Consider the following 15,888-nt stretch of genomic DNA (forward strand, 5'->3'; position numbering starts at 1 on the left):
TCGCCTTACACTTTTTGTCCCATCCTGTCTCTCCCCCTCGCTACTTCCTTGCGTCCGTTGCTCCCTCGCACTCCGTTGCGGACCCTGCTGACTCCTTCCGCGTAATGATATTCTCTCGAACGCCTCCAATAATGCTCTTCTAGTTTTAAGTCGCTGAACTCGCGCCTGATCTCGCAGCATCGGATCGGGAATCCCCTCGATTATGTATTCGATCATCTCGACTTCGTCGATCTTGATCCGATTACCCATTATCACTTTTTGATGCAGGTACTCATTGAAGGTCTCATCTCTTCGCCACACGCGTTGTTCGAATTGCCTTCTCGCGTATACTCTGCTCGGTTCGTGAAAGAACATATTCTTCAACTCGACTAAAAGTTCATCGATAGTTATTTCTGTATAACTCGGATTCGAGTGGAACCATTCTTGCGCTTTGCCCTTCAGACGTGATCCAATCATAATTCTTGCCATATCATCTGTCAATCTATATGCATTTCGCAGGGATCTTACTCGGTTTTCCCATGCCGCGAACATGCTACCGTCACCCTCAAAATATCCCAATAGGCCCGCAATCGCGCTCACGTTCATTGCACCCGATTCATTTACAATTATTGGACTTCTAGTTGCCGTATCGCTTGCCGACTCGCACCCGTCAATACGTGCGTTTTGCGATCGCTTCAACAGTTCGATCTCTCGTCGTGCCACCAAGAGCTCTCGCTCTATCACTTCCTTCTCCCTTCGACAAAGTTCCATCTCCCGTCGAAGATATTCGGAATCGTCGGTATTCGCACTCTGTTCGCTCGTATTCTCAAAATTCTCAATTCGTCTCTCTCCCCTTTCTCCCGGTACTCGCAACATCCATTCGCCCGTCGGATCCTTGTCTAAAATTCTCGCTATCAGCTCAGTTTTTACACCTCCTGTTGATAGGCCCATCTCTCGCAGTATTTCTTTTAATTCGCTGACTGTAAACTCATTTGGGGTTTTCTCCACACTCGCCATCTCTCACTTGCTACTTCTCGTCAAAAATATCGTCACAACTCAACTCAACTCGTCGTCACAACTCAACTCAACTCGTCGTTTTTGTCGAAAATTCACCGTCTTTGTGATATCGTTTTCAGTAATTTTTTTTTTTTTTTTTATCGCTATCGCTCACCGTCCCCCGCAACGTCAATTCACGTCAGATCCCGGACGAGCCCCCAAAATTGTAGGGACTTGGTAGAAACGACAGCGAAATAATTAATAAAAGTATAAGTATATTTTAGAATAATTACAAGGATGTGTTCACTAGCCGACGGACGAACGAGAACTCTGTCTCCGTGGCTCGCATCGGCGGTCAGCCTCATGTTTTTCGCTAAGTCATTTAGCTCGTCTTTCGTATCGAGAGGCGTTTATTGTTTATCAACTGCCTTATATCGGCTAATGTTTTGAAACGCCGATGTCTCGCTCGACCTAACCGTCTCGTTTTCTAACATTCGCAAATGTGATATTTTACTTCTACAATTATAAATGTACGGGATCCACAGTTGAAAGCATTTGCAGGATGTCCAAGCCACTCGTAAAATTCCTCCTTAAGTGTCCAGTAAAATTGCCTGGACAGATCTTCGACTATGCGGCAACGTCGCACTTTAAATTATCGTTATTTGATGCGTTAAGTAATTGGTATACCTGTGCGCGCAGAGCGTATACGCGAATGAGTTCCACCGAGGCATAATTAAATCGATTACGCGGTAATTAAGGTTAATTGACTCGTTGGTAAGCGATGGCAAACACGCTGGCGCGAAATGGATGTTGATTATTAATCCTTTGCGTCTGATGAAAGTGAACGACTCAGAAAAGTATTGCAAAGACATTTTTGAAGTCGCTCTATAAGTTTACGAAAACTCGATAGAAATTTATCGATTGCAATGAAAGTTTATCGATAACACGTATCAAATTTACGAGGTAAATAAGAAACTCGCTCTATAACTCATAGAAATAAAATTTAATGGATGCTAAATTCGCTGTATGACTATCGTAACAGCGATAACGTATGATGACTACTCGCGAGAGAATGTTTGCCTATTATTTAGTCGGATTTAGATACATTTAGTTGCGCGTCTAACGCGTGTTCTCGTGCGCTGTGCAAAACTGCGATCCGTTATGGCGATGCCAGCGTTTACTGTTAAAGCAAAGCCAGCCACACTCCGGCAAAAACTCCAATTGATTACATCCGAGGATACCGCGAGAGATATCCCGTTCCTCCCGGCTCGGGAGGGAATTTCTCGTATTCCCTTCATCTCTTTCCCGTCACGACGCGTACATCAGACTGTATGCGCGACTGTATATGTACAGGATGTCCCAGGATAACAGACGCCATTTCTTTCTATTTTGTATTTTATGATTTATCAGAATTGGTATTTAACGAAAATTTTGTCAAATTTTTCCTTTTTTCCTTAATTTTTGTTTCTCTAGTTTGAGTGTCTTTATAATAAGCTTAAAAAATATATTTAAAGATTATAAGATATTATGTGAGTAAAAGGTACATGTTGTTATATGTGATTTGTAGTCCACAAGTTTAACTTTCAAAAAGCTGTAGATTTTAAACTTAAGATTGCATCTAATTGAAGATTATTATCGCTTAAGCATTGAGATGCAATATTAATTTAAGCACGGTGATTTTGGGACGCCCTGTATTGCATTGAGCGCCCATCTACAGCCACAATCCACGCCCAGTAAGAACGTTGGGACTGTGTCTAATTGAAAAAGTTAATTGCCGGTTCGCCACGAAGGGACTTAAACTTTGCCGAACGATGATATTTAATAATGTTCCCTCGGCGGCAGAACGCGCGCGCGCGCGCGCAAAACGCCCCGCACATCCGTTTCGGAGTTATGCGAGATCTCAGTTCAAGATTTTAACGGGCAATAATTTTTGAAGATTATCACGATGTCGAGAGCTCGAAAACCGACCGACGGGGACAATAATTGATCCGCAAGCATCAGGAAAAAATACTCCGGAACCACCTCCTTTCGAAATGATGAATTGCGCCAGATAAACCGCCGATTATCTTTTATCGAATAGCCAGACACTTTCAGCAAGGTAATAAATTTAATTCTTTTAGCCTGAGTTTGCAATGCTATAGTCTGCCTTAAATAATTCTGGGCTGGCGATTCGATGTACTTTTCTAAATTGCAATCCAATCTGTCATATAGACAGAGCAGGAAACATAATTAATCAGTGTGGTGGAGAAGTGTTAATTTTTCAAGAGCATCCCTCAGAGAAATAATTTAATATTTTCGAATAGTTGTAGAATAATGCTAATTTTTCACGCAAGTATATTTGATTGAAAATAACTAGCGAATGAAATAAAATCCATCTTCTTCTCAAGGCGTATTTACTTTAAGGATGAAGTGTATAGCAAGTCTTCGGAACTTCACCTCGTTTCACCGCATCGTATCCGTGCACAAGGTTGGGTCACGAAGCCGATTAATCGAAGGATTGAGAAAAAAGCGATTTCCTAGAATGCGCATGCACTACGGAGCCCGACGCATACATCGGGCTCACGGTAAACGAACAAAACGGGCGTGTAGCGTATAAATTATTTAAGAAACTCTATCGTGCCATCACATAATGGTCGGCCATAAATTACCCGTCGCGAAAATACGGGCGTAGCCGCAAAAATCGCGCACCTTGCCTGCCTTCGCGCCGGGGACCTATATTCCTTTTGCCTAAACCCGCGCGGTCGTTCATCATCGACCGGGACGTCGGATAAAAGAAGTTTTTCGTCTTCAATCATGTCGAAGGGACTGTCACTTGGCGATCGTTCGCGTCTCCTCTCGAGCCTGCCGCGCGTCGTATAATAGTTTATTTAAAATCGCATGCGCACGGTCCCTAAGATAATTGCATTATTTATTCATTCATTTGTAAATTGATAGTCGTCCTTGCGACGAATACATTGTTCATTAATACAGATTCGCAGACGCAACATTCCTCGCGGCCAGACACTGTAATTATTCGCCCGCTCGTTGCGCCAACAGAACTTCTCCTCCAATTAACCCGCCCACGGGAGAGATCGCGATTACGTTGACCGTGCGCACGTTAATTGATAAACGGATCAGATTTATCGCGACTCGACACGTGTCTTAAAATAATACACGGCGCGTCAGGAAAAAAACCGGAGGCTGATATATAAATATTCGGGTGCGAAGCCGACAGTTGCGCCGCGCTGGCCGGGGCACCGTGATTAAAAGGGGCACGCGGCAGGTGGCGATTATTATCGCCGATTCTTATCGCCGACGTCTTTCAGGGATCCGCGATTAATCGCCATTACGCGATATTACACGCTCGTGAAACGAGTCGCGCCACTGATCGCGGAATTTGTGGGCGTCCGCCGGATCGGCGCGCATAATAAACGCCCGGGCGCGTTTACGCGCGCAAGGCCGGCCGTCGCGTCGCCCGTTAGGCTCGTTCACACCTCGAGGGTATGTCCGCTCCGAATGAAATTGGTGCCATACATCATTCGCCCAAAGGCATAATCAAGCGGCGGAGTGCGGCCGTGGCCGAGGCATTTATCCCCGATGGTACTTACGCGTTCCGATCTAGTTGCCCCTCTCTGCGCGTTATGCAAATTCTCCGGCTTGCTCATCAAACCGCACGTCGGCCACGCGAAACGGATAAGTACGAACCGTGACTTATGAGCGTTTTCGAAATAAAGTTAGAAGCTTAGATCGTATCTCCCTACGTATTTAGAGATCGCGTGCTCTTCGATTAACATGTCGACGTATTTATAATCCAGTGGTATCTTTATTTGTCGCAAGAAACTCTGAATTTTGCACGAGTATCGTTCTTGAATGATTACAGCCTACTTGGGAGAATTTATCAAGGATCTTGTAATCGATTATTTGGAGATCGGAATTAGAGAGAGCCTGAAATAATTAGCTTTGTTGCACGAGTACGTAAAATCTCCGACTTCATCGGCTACGGTATTCAGTATCGATTTTCACGCGTGTAGGTTCGAGCGATATCGATTGCGCACCAAGAAATCGCGGAACGTTGGATGCACCGATGCGAAGGACGAATCTTAATGGATCAATACGTTTGTCGGCTTCGCGTGAAGTGCAGCCGCATGGTAGGTTCGAAGGACGAGCGGGTGCCACGACCGGCGGGGCATAAATTCAGTTTCGTTCCAGCGCGCGGCGCGATATAACACTGCCTTTCTCCTCCGCCACTTCAGCTTCGTTCACTCTTTTTTTTTTTCTTTTCTTTTTTTCTCGCCTGGTTTTCTTTGTCGTACTTTTTTGAACCGCCCGCGCTCACCGCGATAGTAGCCGCGACATACCAGACGGATACCGGCTGAAGACTGCAACTATCAATAAGTTTGTATCTGACAAGGAAAGGAATCGGAAGGGGTCTTAGATCGGCGAGGCCCATAAAGCCACCCACGGCGAACAATATTTTAGTACGGTAGCAATGCGCGAAACCGGCTCCGGCCTCAGCGGACCGGCCGCGCGCGAGAGATCGCGGAGAGGAGAGACCATCATCCAGGGCTCGAGCCCGGGGCTCGACGGCGGCGGCGGACGCGTAGAGCGAGCGAGAAACGCCTCCGATTATCAGATTGACTGACCGCGGCCGAGTTATACGCTGATAAGCGCGCATTCCCAAATATCTCAAACTCTCGCTTTCGCTCCTGCCGCCTCGCGCGCCTTCCCTACGTCCCACGTCCTTGCCTTCTCTCGGCGCGCCGTGACAGCGACGCCGGACCGGTATCGCGCACCGTGTACAGGGGTTGGTTTCATGTTCGCCGAGCCGGTCGGTAACTCATGTCGCCTGACATATAGCTATTGTCCCGCGCGATGCAACTCGCCCCGTCGTCCCGAGCAAGTATGTACGCGCCGCGCTCCCTGCCTTGAGCCAGTGGTGGATTTACAGCTCTTAGAGCCCTAAGCGTTGCTATATTTAGACCTCTTCTTCTTAGGAATCTTGCAGTCTTGAAAATAAGATAGCTCACCTTACCTGTTGGTTAATTTGCAAATTATTATTCACCATACAACCACACTAATTAATGATACGAGTTTTTGGAAACAGCAGTGGCTACACGGAACGATTCAGGGAATTGGGATTCTAAGCGATCGTTTAGACCGATTATTATTAAATCCGCCACTGCTTTCAACTCTGAGCGCCGCACTACGTCACGCTCTATCCTCTTGTTCGTGAGTAGAAATTCCGCGCCGACAACAATTCAGAACGGCCAGCCGACGCCGTCGTGACATAGCACTCGGCTTTTCACGAATGCCGTGTACTGATATAAGCACGACAAATGATCGGCGTATTGCGTTCTCCGGCGGGCAATTCAGAAATCGCGTAACGTATCGCCGATTGCGTAGCGAATCGCACGACGCGATGTAATATCGTAAACTCGTAATCCGTGTGAGTCATCGGAAGACCACGGGAAACAAGATTTGATATTTTTAAATCGCGATGATGCGATTAACGTGCGTCATTAAGGGATCTGGATTGATTATAAGAATAACAAGTTTGTAAAAACTTGGATAATTTTTCGTCCCAATGAGAATTTTCGTGAAAAGTATATCTTACCATAATTTTATCTTGATATTAATTATATTCTACGTTTGAGCCTATGATTGCGCGAAATGAAAATATTTCTGAATATGAAATAATAGCAATATGATTACCGTGCTGTTCCATTGTATCATTTTACTACAAATGTTTACAAATGACATGATAGTAATACTTTGAAATTGTGCGGGATTGTATATGATACCAGAGTCGAGATTACGTTGGCATTGCGCAGAGTCGAGCTCTAGGATTAACATTTTTCACGCGGAAAGAATGACGCTTATCCGTTTGAATGCCGCGATCATAGTACGCGGTAACTATCTCTTATCCCGAGCGCGCACATCTCTTCAGGTAGACGTAACACATGCTCGTAACACAATGCGGACAAATGACGACGACACCGCGCGAGATCGCGGTATACCGGAGCTACCGTATGTCAGCTCGATTGTATCCTAGGTTGCTGCCCGCTGGATAAGAGTGAATCTCCGCGGCTGGTCCGCCCGCGGAATGCTCTTAACGAGTCTTCGAGGGGATCCGCGGATCTGTTCTCGGACGGCGGCTACCGTTTGCAGGATCACAAATGGATTAGCGTGATTTAAGTAGACAAATAGTGGTAGCCTTACGGAATCGTTAAGCCATTTAGTATCGCCGTGTGTTCGCACTCTTTCTCCCTTTCTCTCTCATCAGCATCCCTTTCTCTTCGTCCTCCTTTTGCTCTCTTACGACTGCACTTCCTGCTCTCTCTCTCAGTCCCTCTTCTTTTTCTTTCCTCACTCGCTTCATCTCGCCGAAGCGCATATCCAGTCATCGGTACTCTACCTCTCGTAGATAATTAGTCGGAGTGGCTTTCGGTATCGCGGGCAGATTAACTTGATTTACATCTGGGCTGGCCCGAAGGTCGCGCCGCTTAATCACTCACCCCCGGCACTATCGTTACCCACCTGTTGGTCCGCGAGCGAGCCTAAGTGCACTTTGTACGGCTCATCAGATTACCCCGCGCTATTAAATACACGCGAGTAGACTCCCAGCCACGATTCCTCGGGCTTTTTAAAGCGCGGCCTTTCGCCGAGTGCCCGCGCGCTCGCTCTTCGGCAAACTCGCGCGAGATATCTCGCAGTTCGTGAAAATATTCGCCGTCGTGACTTTGAACGGCGACCACTTCGATTAATCATGGTTGTTGTTTCGAAAAAAATTATTGCATTTTTAATTCTGAAAAGTATAAGTAAATTTTCGGCGTATAAGTACGAAATAATGTGAATTCTATTCATAAATCTATGCATAATATCATTAAAACAGGAAACGTGCAGTTATTCTGTAAATAGAAGGAGAGTTTTAGTGAATTTTGTTAATTAAAAGTCGCTCCAGCAAGATATATGATGATGCTCAGTCTTGAAAATATATCTTTGTGCCATCGTTCGCGTACAGTAGTTCGATGACCCCTGGCTTTTTCAGGGTCGGTCCAAACTCATCTGAATATATTGAACCGCTTCGGTCCCGTAAAAACCAGTCGGACCAAGTTGGAAACAGGTTGTTCACCCGACGACGTTTGACAAGTAAACAATAAGACACTCGCGTTAAACTTTCTTCGTATTGCCACTCTTAACTGATTCTTCTCACATTGCCTTTTTAAAATTTAAGGTTCACATACGTGTTCTGCATTTACCTCCATAATGGACCGTGTAATTCTCAATTTATAATATAGTAAGAAAATTAATGAATTTTTTATTTCGTCCTTAACATAATTTGATTTTGTTAAATTTTATAAAGTACAGATTCAAATATTTATTTTTTAAACGCATATTTCCGTCTCCTGATAGAAGATCATTAACCACAGTATTTGAACATGAATATGCTATTCATAAAGGCACATTTGAGAACTTTGAATTGATAATATCTTTAAACGGGTAGACCACATGCTGCTTGCTCTGCACCGCGTAAATATATTTATTAGTATCAGAATTTTTTTAGTCAACGATTCTGTGTGAATTTTAAAAAGAAACTCATTCCCACGCTAAAAATGTTAACGTACGATTCAGAGAGAGAGTAACGACCGATATAATAAGAATTTTGTTTCTCTCTTCCTGTTTTCTTTTTAGGAAATTCTTACCGGAATTAAGAGTCAAATTTAAATGTAAATGTAAACGTAAATGCTTCACAACACGTTTTTATCACACACGTTGCGTCAGATATGCAGGAATCCAAATTTCTTTTAAATTTTCTGCATAATCGAATGTTACAAACGCGTAACGTGCATGTGATTGTGATTGTATGGCTTACGGGACCTCGTGGTGATGAGGCCAAAGTTGAAGTTTTATTAATTTCGATATAGCCGCCTCGAGGCGAAGAATAACAATGAATGTATTGATAACGTATTGACGATCACTGCAGAATCATCGGAGCGTAAAGATTGCGCGAGCGGAGTCCATATGGTCCTGACACATCGACTCTATATGGACCCGCACGAATTTATTAACTCGTTTTACCGGTACCGGCGCGTAAATACACATCGACGACGTAAATTCGTACGGCATATCGAAGTACAGCATGGTTGTCGATTCAATCAAACGACCGGAGGCGTCGACAAGTTCGCTGCGAATGGATGGCGAAAAATTCGGAGAACCGTGTGAGTTATGCGGTGAGTGACCGGATAATAAGTCCGCGAGACAATGATCCGTGACGAAAGAAAATTCAAGACGTATCGCTTATAATACGATTCGGATAACGCAACACGAACAATAGCACGTTCACATCCGCGTCTGCAATATCATATTCGAATTTAAAGTTACGTAAAATGGAAATTGTCATGACATTTCTAATATTGTTTAAGCTACAATTTTCCGACGTTATTCGCCGGATGTAGAGAGGGACGGCACCGGCAAAGAGAGAAATGCGAGCGGAAACACGGCTGTCAATAAATATTACACGGTCATCGGGTTATCCAGCGCGCAGATTGCGATGAGCGGGACGATAGGCATTACACTCGGGGGTGTCCTTTTTTTTATGTGTCTCCTCTCCGCCTCCGCGCGAAGGCCGCATGGCGGACGTCGAAACGTCGACGAGGACTTCTCTCTCTTTCTCTCTCGGCATACCTTTCGACGATTATTATCGCGGCCTGTGTCATGTATCATGTCGTACTACAAGCCGCGATAGTAGCATATATATATATATATATATATATATATATATATATATATATATATATATATATATGCATACATACATACATACATACGTATATACGGGTCCCTCGCGGTGCTACCCTCCGAGAAAGAGAGACGACGATTCCTCGGCCGACACGACCCGTCCTTGCATAAGTCGGCGCTTCGGCCGCGCCGGGCATTATCGACGTCGGAATAAAAGCAAATCGAGGGGAACAGGCCTGGCCATTTGCTATTCGCCGCCGAGAGAGAAAGCTTCATAAATCTCCGCGGGCGAACGACGTACTCCCGAGAGCAGGAGGTCTTATGTCATCTGGTCCTTGCTGTGGGAGGACGCGGGCCTGGATGCCGCGGAAAGTGAGAGTCCCGTGGTTCTCTTCTCTTTGGGATTGCCTCGTAACCGGACCGGGACGAAATGGAAATTGTCAGTGAAAGCATTGCGCTGTTCTAGTCACAAAAATGACCGATAACGCATTCTCACGCTGAGTCATCGAAAAAATTATGATAAAATCAAAGTTAGTGTCCAGAGTTTTATACAGTTTTAATATTGGAACCGCAAGTAAGCCGTTCGATTCTCTCGGTACAATATTTTCTTTTTCTATTTATTGCCTTGCCAAACATTTCTCGTCTAGTACTATTCTATTTTATACTCTTTCTGAATGTTTTTTTACTTCTTCTTTCTCTTTAATGAAGAAATAATCGTACAAATTGTTGTACACAATATGTGATCGTATCACTCAAAATTCATAATAATATTTCCTCCCAAGTTTTACACGGGCTGCCTATTAAAGTAACAACGAGGAAAAATTTACGCAAGATGGAATTTCGTGAATACAGATCTCGCGATTGTGATTTACAAAATGTTCCGCTAAGTTAATCTTCTATTACAAGGCCGTCGATTGCTCAGCCTTATTCCCGCGCGAGCACCATCGCAATCATGTTCGTTGCATCGATGCGTAAATTAGCCGTAAATTAGCCGGGTCGTTTTGCAAGCGATGTCCACGTTGGTGGAACTCTTGTCGCTTTATCGCGTAAGGTGACCCGGCGATGACGTCCGGCAAGAAGAAAAGGATTAATTATCGTTCCTCGAAAAGCTGATCGTCAACGATCGGAATATCGTGCGTTTCACAACTGATTACGTTGTTTTTCTGGGTTAGGGAATTACCCGCGCGAACGGTGAACACCGGAGGCAACAAAAGTGAAACTCGCGCCAGGAGAGAGAGATGCATCGCGTCGTTCCCGACTTTGCCCGGTCTAATCCCCCCATGAGATACGATCTATGCACATAATTGTACGACACTCGCTGAAATTATATAAGATTTTCACTCATACTCCCGCACAACGGTCGCCGCAAAAATATTAAGTCGCTCTATGAATTTCCGCGAGAATGAGCGGGGAATAATGATTTATTATGCTTCAAGGAGCTTAAGATCCTTTAAAATCAACGTAAATAACAAGTGTGAAAAACATAAAATGAAAAAAAAATAGTAACTTTTATTAAATTTTTGTTTAGAAAACATCCGTACGTTAATAAATTTTTTGTTTCATTTATCAGTTTTGAATCTTTCAACATATTGTCCGTATTTTCAATTTTCACGGGCAGTAATACGGGCGCCCGTACGCTGTCATTGACAATCCTTATCGCGTTCATCGGCGGAAAACGGCGGACGTTTGCTTGAGAATGAGAAATTCCTTTTCCCGGTTCGACCCGAGGAAGGGGAATTGTGCGTCTTGCCGCCTGTAATTTCGCGATCTCCATCGAGCTACAATGTTCGCCGCTGTTACGAGACGCACGGCGTCCTTTGTCGCTCGCACGTAGCGTCCGCATTCACACGACGCAGATTCCCATATCAGATATTCATCTTTCCTCGCGAGAGGATTTTGCCATCGAATGGCGACGCTATTGTGCCGACCGCCGTTGCCATAATTCCGTGGGACTCTTGTTACGAAATGCCACCGGGTATACACGGACCCGATGCTTCCGCCCGTGCATTGTGGCACGGGTGTATGAAATTCAGTCGCTGTCGCAAGGCGAAACGCCTACTCTCGGTGCTCGAGTAATGTAGCAGTAATTTCATTCTGCCTCGGATCATGTCTCTGGGGTACGCAGAAAAAAAAATTACAACATACATAAAATATATGTAACATGAAAGGTATAAAAGCGCGCATGTGTGTGAGCATGAGAGTATAAGTTTGAAATGATGAGCTGTGTGTATGAGCATGAAATGAGCGTGAAATGAACATAAATTACGAAAACTAAAAAAGGAAGGTTAACCATTAAAGTGGAATTAGTATGTTCGTAGAGAGGATCACTCGCGTAAGCGCGTGTTATTTAAGAGTTGTACGTAATTTCCGAGCTATGATAAATTTAACGAAAAATTACATTACATTGGGCGTTGGCGGTGTTTAAAATTGCGAAAGCTGCTCAGAAAAAAGAAGCGAGAGGTTGTGTCGAACGTAGAGGGAACATTAATTTCTTAATGAAGCGTAATTGTAAAACGGTGAAAATTGATAGTGTAATATTTACGTAACATCGTACAATTCAACCAACCGTGCGAACTTTTTCTTTGCAAGTAACAAATATAAGGTGTTTGTCGCTGTTAAGGTTCGTCAAGGCGTGATATTGTTCATGCCTTTCACATGCCCAGAGAGATCTCGCGGAATGACTCTCGCGTCATCGAGCAGCATGAAAGAAAGTTTTCAGTTGGAAAGAGCTGCGAAAATGTCCTTTACATAAACGATGTTGCATTACACAAGCGCATCGCGAATCGCGCGATCCAAGTATCCTTCTATCGCGATAGCTAAAGCTAGTAATAAGAAGGATCTTTACGCGGGAACAGGTCCGGGAACAAGTCGCCAAGATAGGTCCGGTAAGTCCTCAAGATAGGCACGTCTGTCACGGACGCTATTCAGACGGCCGGTTGAAGCCGATCGCGTAAAAATCGCAAGAATAGCCTGCTAACGAGAGTTTCGCACAAATCACGGCGATTCTTGCCGCGGCAATCTCGGGGAGATCGGCCACGCGATTAGTTAATTCCGGCGATATGCGCGAGCCGCGGTGCACTCGGTAGGCACGATCGCCGCTGTTCGCGCGCGAGTCGCAATCTCGAAGGCGCAACCTCGACGGTGCAACATAGTAATGCAACGCATTGTACGGCGGCGGGACATATCGGGATCGTAATGTCGCGTGACAGTGACATAGCATCGGGAATGCTGCGTTGCGTTGCGCCCGGCTGATTCTAGCCGGGGGAGACTGATTTATAACGATTTTAATAGAAATAAAGATGCGTGTGCGCCCTCGCGCTTCACGCGTGGAGATAACGCTTCGCGCTCGTAACGTCCGACGACAATGACGCATTGCCGGGAATGCACGGTGAGATTCCCGCTTTCGCGCTTACAGCGGCGTCAAAAAAGTCGCCGCGGAAAAAACGCGGCTTCCTCCCGCGGCTAGGTCGACGCGATCGCGCAGCCCGAGAGAATGAGTTATGAACTGCAGCCGCAACTGCAGTATATCGCGCCCGCACGCTGCAGAATCTGGAAAAATCTTCGCGACACCGCCGATTGACTAAATCATTCGCGGGCAAAAATCTTCCTCAATGCTGGACGTTGCATGCGAATACACGCCGTGTGAGATTTTAAGAAGTCACTAAGGTCGTGCCGTTCTTTAAATCATTTTCGGTTGATGTCGGAAGTGTTTATCTTCTCTACCCTTTTATTTATTATTTCTCAAATGCCAAAGTTGTGCTGTTACTGCGAAAAATCTTTAACAGACTCGACAAGCCTCGACTCGGAGAGAAATTTCTCATATTAGAATTCACTCGCCAGTCATATCGTGGATTGGAAGAAAGTTCGTCCGCAAATTTCTACGGCTTCCGCTCGCCGTGTATGCTACGCTACTCCACTTATCCTCGTTATTATGCGCCGTGTGTCCTAGAGAATGATAAATGAGGAGATGTAGGAGCGGTCTCGTAGCGTGTCACCGCCCCGTGTCGTCGGCATGCGATTATCGGTGGCCGAGAGAACCGGGTCAGTTCTCCACGGACAATTACCGATAGCAATGCGCAACAGGTTGACTGAAACAGACGCGACAGGTGTCCGCGAATTTCCGCCACTGTCATTTGAATATGAAACGGAAATGCTTGTGAGTTCGATATGATGCACATCTTATTATTTTAACGGAAATTGAAATGCACGTCAGAACTGTTGGTGTAACAAAAGGAAATAGAACATTAAAAGTTCACCAAATTGCTCTTATAGTTTTATTAGTTTTTTATTTATTTACAAAGAAAGAAAGGAACAGAAAATATGTCGAACAAAATTATTTTTTTAACCTGTCGTCGACATTTTGAGGAAATTAAATATTCGAGAGTCATCGTGATGTCGACGTATCGTTAGGAATTCGTTTCAACGGCCGCACTTTCGTCCGAAGGCGAAATTTGCGTTACTCGATCCGAATAATGTAAACGAGAGAGTGACCTCGCTGATCGCAGTCGAAATTTATTCAGGTCTTTATCCGTTTCGATTAACCCCGAAACCCTGAACGCATGTTACATAGAAACTTGACTTCTTACGACTTCCTCGAAAGTGAAATACTACGCGTGATTTTCATTCGATGTGGCGCATTCTAACGGTACGACGGCGAGAGATTGAATTCATTTGCATGCGCTTCGAGGAAAGAGGTACGTGATTCACCCACGTATTCGTGCATTTATATCTTGGGCTATTAAATGATATGCCGAGTTGCTTAAGTTAATTTAGTCGATATTAGGTGCTAAATTAAAGTTTGCTTCATGAAAGCTGACGTCTTTAAAAAGATAATAGAATTAAGAATAAGATTCTAGGAGAGGAAATTGCATGTTGAATCATTTATTGTTTGAATTAATTTAAATTTTAAATTTTATCGAGGATTACGGTATTCATGCAATGAAATATTAACAGGATGTATCAACGATCGCACGAAAGATCGAAGTTATTGATGGGTGAATTAACGGTCGAAGTATTGAGAATCCAGTTAAACTGCATATAATAAGCGGAAGGATATTCCGAAATTACGACTTTGAGTATCGCGGTATCATATTGCGGGAGGGCTTATCCGAGTAAGGAGATAGAAGGAGGCAGAGAGGGGGCGAGAGAGAGAGAGAGAGAGAGAGAGAGGGGGGAAGAGGGGGAGAGAGAAGCATTACAGTGTGTTCGTTACACAGATAAATAACGTTTTGAGAAATAATGTACAAGAAATTAATGGAGCTTATTGCTCATAATTAATACTATGATCTATAACAATGACTACATTGATAAAATATAAGTATTCTTCTAATTTATTGATATATAAAACAATATACATAATATTGCAATTCATTGCATTCATTGCAGAAATATAGATACTTACATGCCTATTTCTTTATCTCATTTATATTTTAGATACGCCACCATTGTTATCGTCATTTCTTTTATTCCCCAGCGCAATATACACCAAATTATTGGTTTGATTTTCATATTCTAGTATTCTGTTGCTAATTATATCATGACTACAGTTTTCACGTCTTAGATTTAAACTAAGATTTAGTATTTTAGTATTTGTATTGAAATAAAACGAATAATTAATATTTCAAATTTGCTACAATTTACTATCTTTTTATTGTTTGTGGGTAAAAAACATTTTTCCGTCTTAATAACATAGAAAATATTTAGTTAAATAAAAAAGTAACAAATATAAATTTTTATAATGAAATATATTGACCACAAAAATTGGTCGAAAAGTTCAACTAATTCCGAGCACTGTTATAAAGCAAGAATAAATCGCTTTAATACTGCTTATTCAACTTGACCAAAATTAAACGTATCTTTTTCTTTCAATTTTTGGGAGCGTAATGATTATTTGTATAACTTAAATAAAACATGATATTTCTATATATATTGTTTTTTCATGTATATATATTATAAATGTAACAATTATTATTACATGCTATACGTATCTGTGTGAATACATCATCAAACGCGAATTATACTTAAACGATTATATGAGAATTTTCAAATATGTGTTGTTTCCACGTGCAATCTTATGCTAAAAGTCCAATTTATCACGTAAACAATAACTTCGCAAAAGATTCGAGAAATTTTGGAATAAACAAAATAACATTAAAATAATAAAATGGTACAATTTCCTACTGATAATATTTTAGA

The 15,888-nt window shown here is 43.4% G+C and overlaps 1 protein-coding gene across 1 annotated transcript in view; it reads left to right on the plus strand.

The window, feature by feature from the left end:
* The window catches only part of LOC105678231 (uncharacterized), an 82,669-nt gene that overhangs the window by 18,737 nt on the left and 48,044 nt on the right, over positions 1–15,888 (plus strand). The window lies entirely within an intron of this gene.

The sequence above is a fragment of the Linepithema humile genome, chromosome 6 (assembly GCF_040581485.1).
Source record: "Linepithema humile isolate Giens D197 chromosome 6, Lhum_UNIL_v1.0, whole genome shotgun sequence".
Lineage (NCBI taxonomy): Eukaryota > Metazoa > Arthropoda > Insecta > Hymenoptera > Formicidae > Linepithema > Linepithema humile.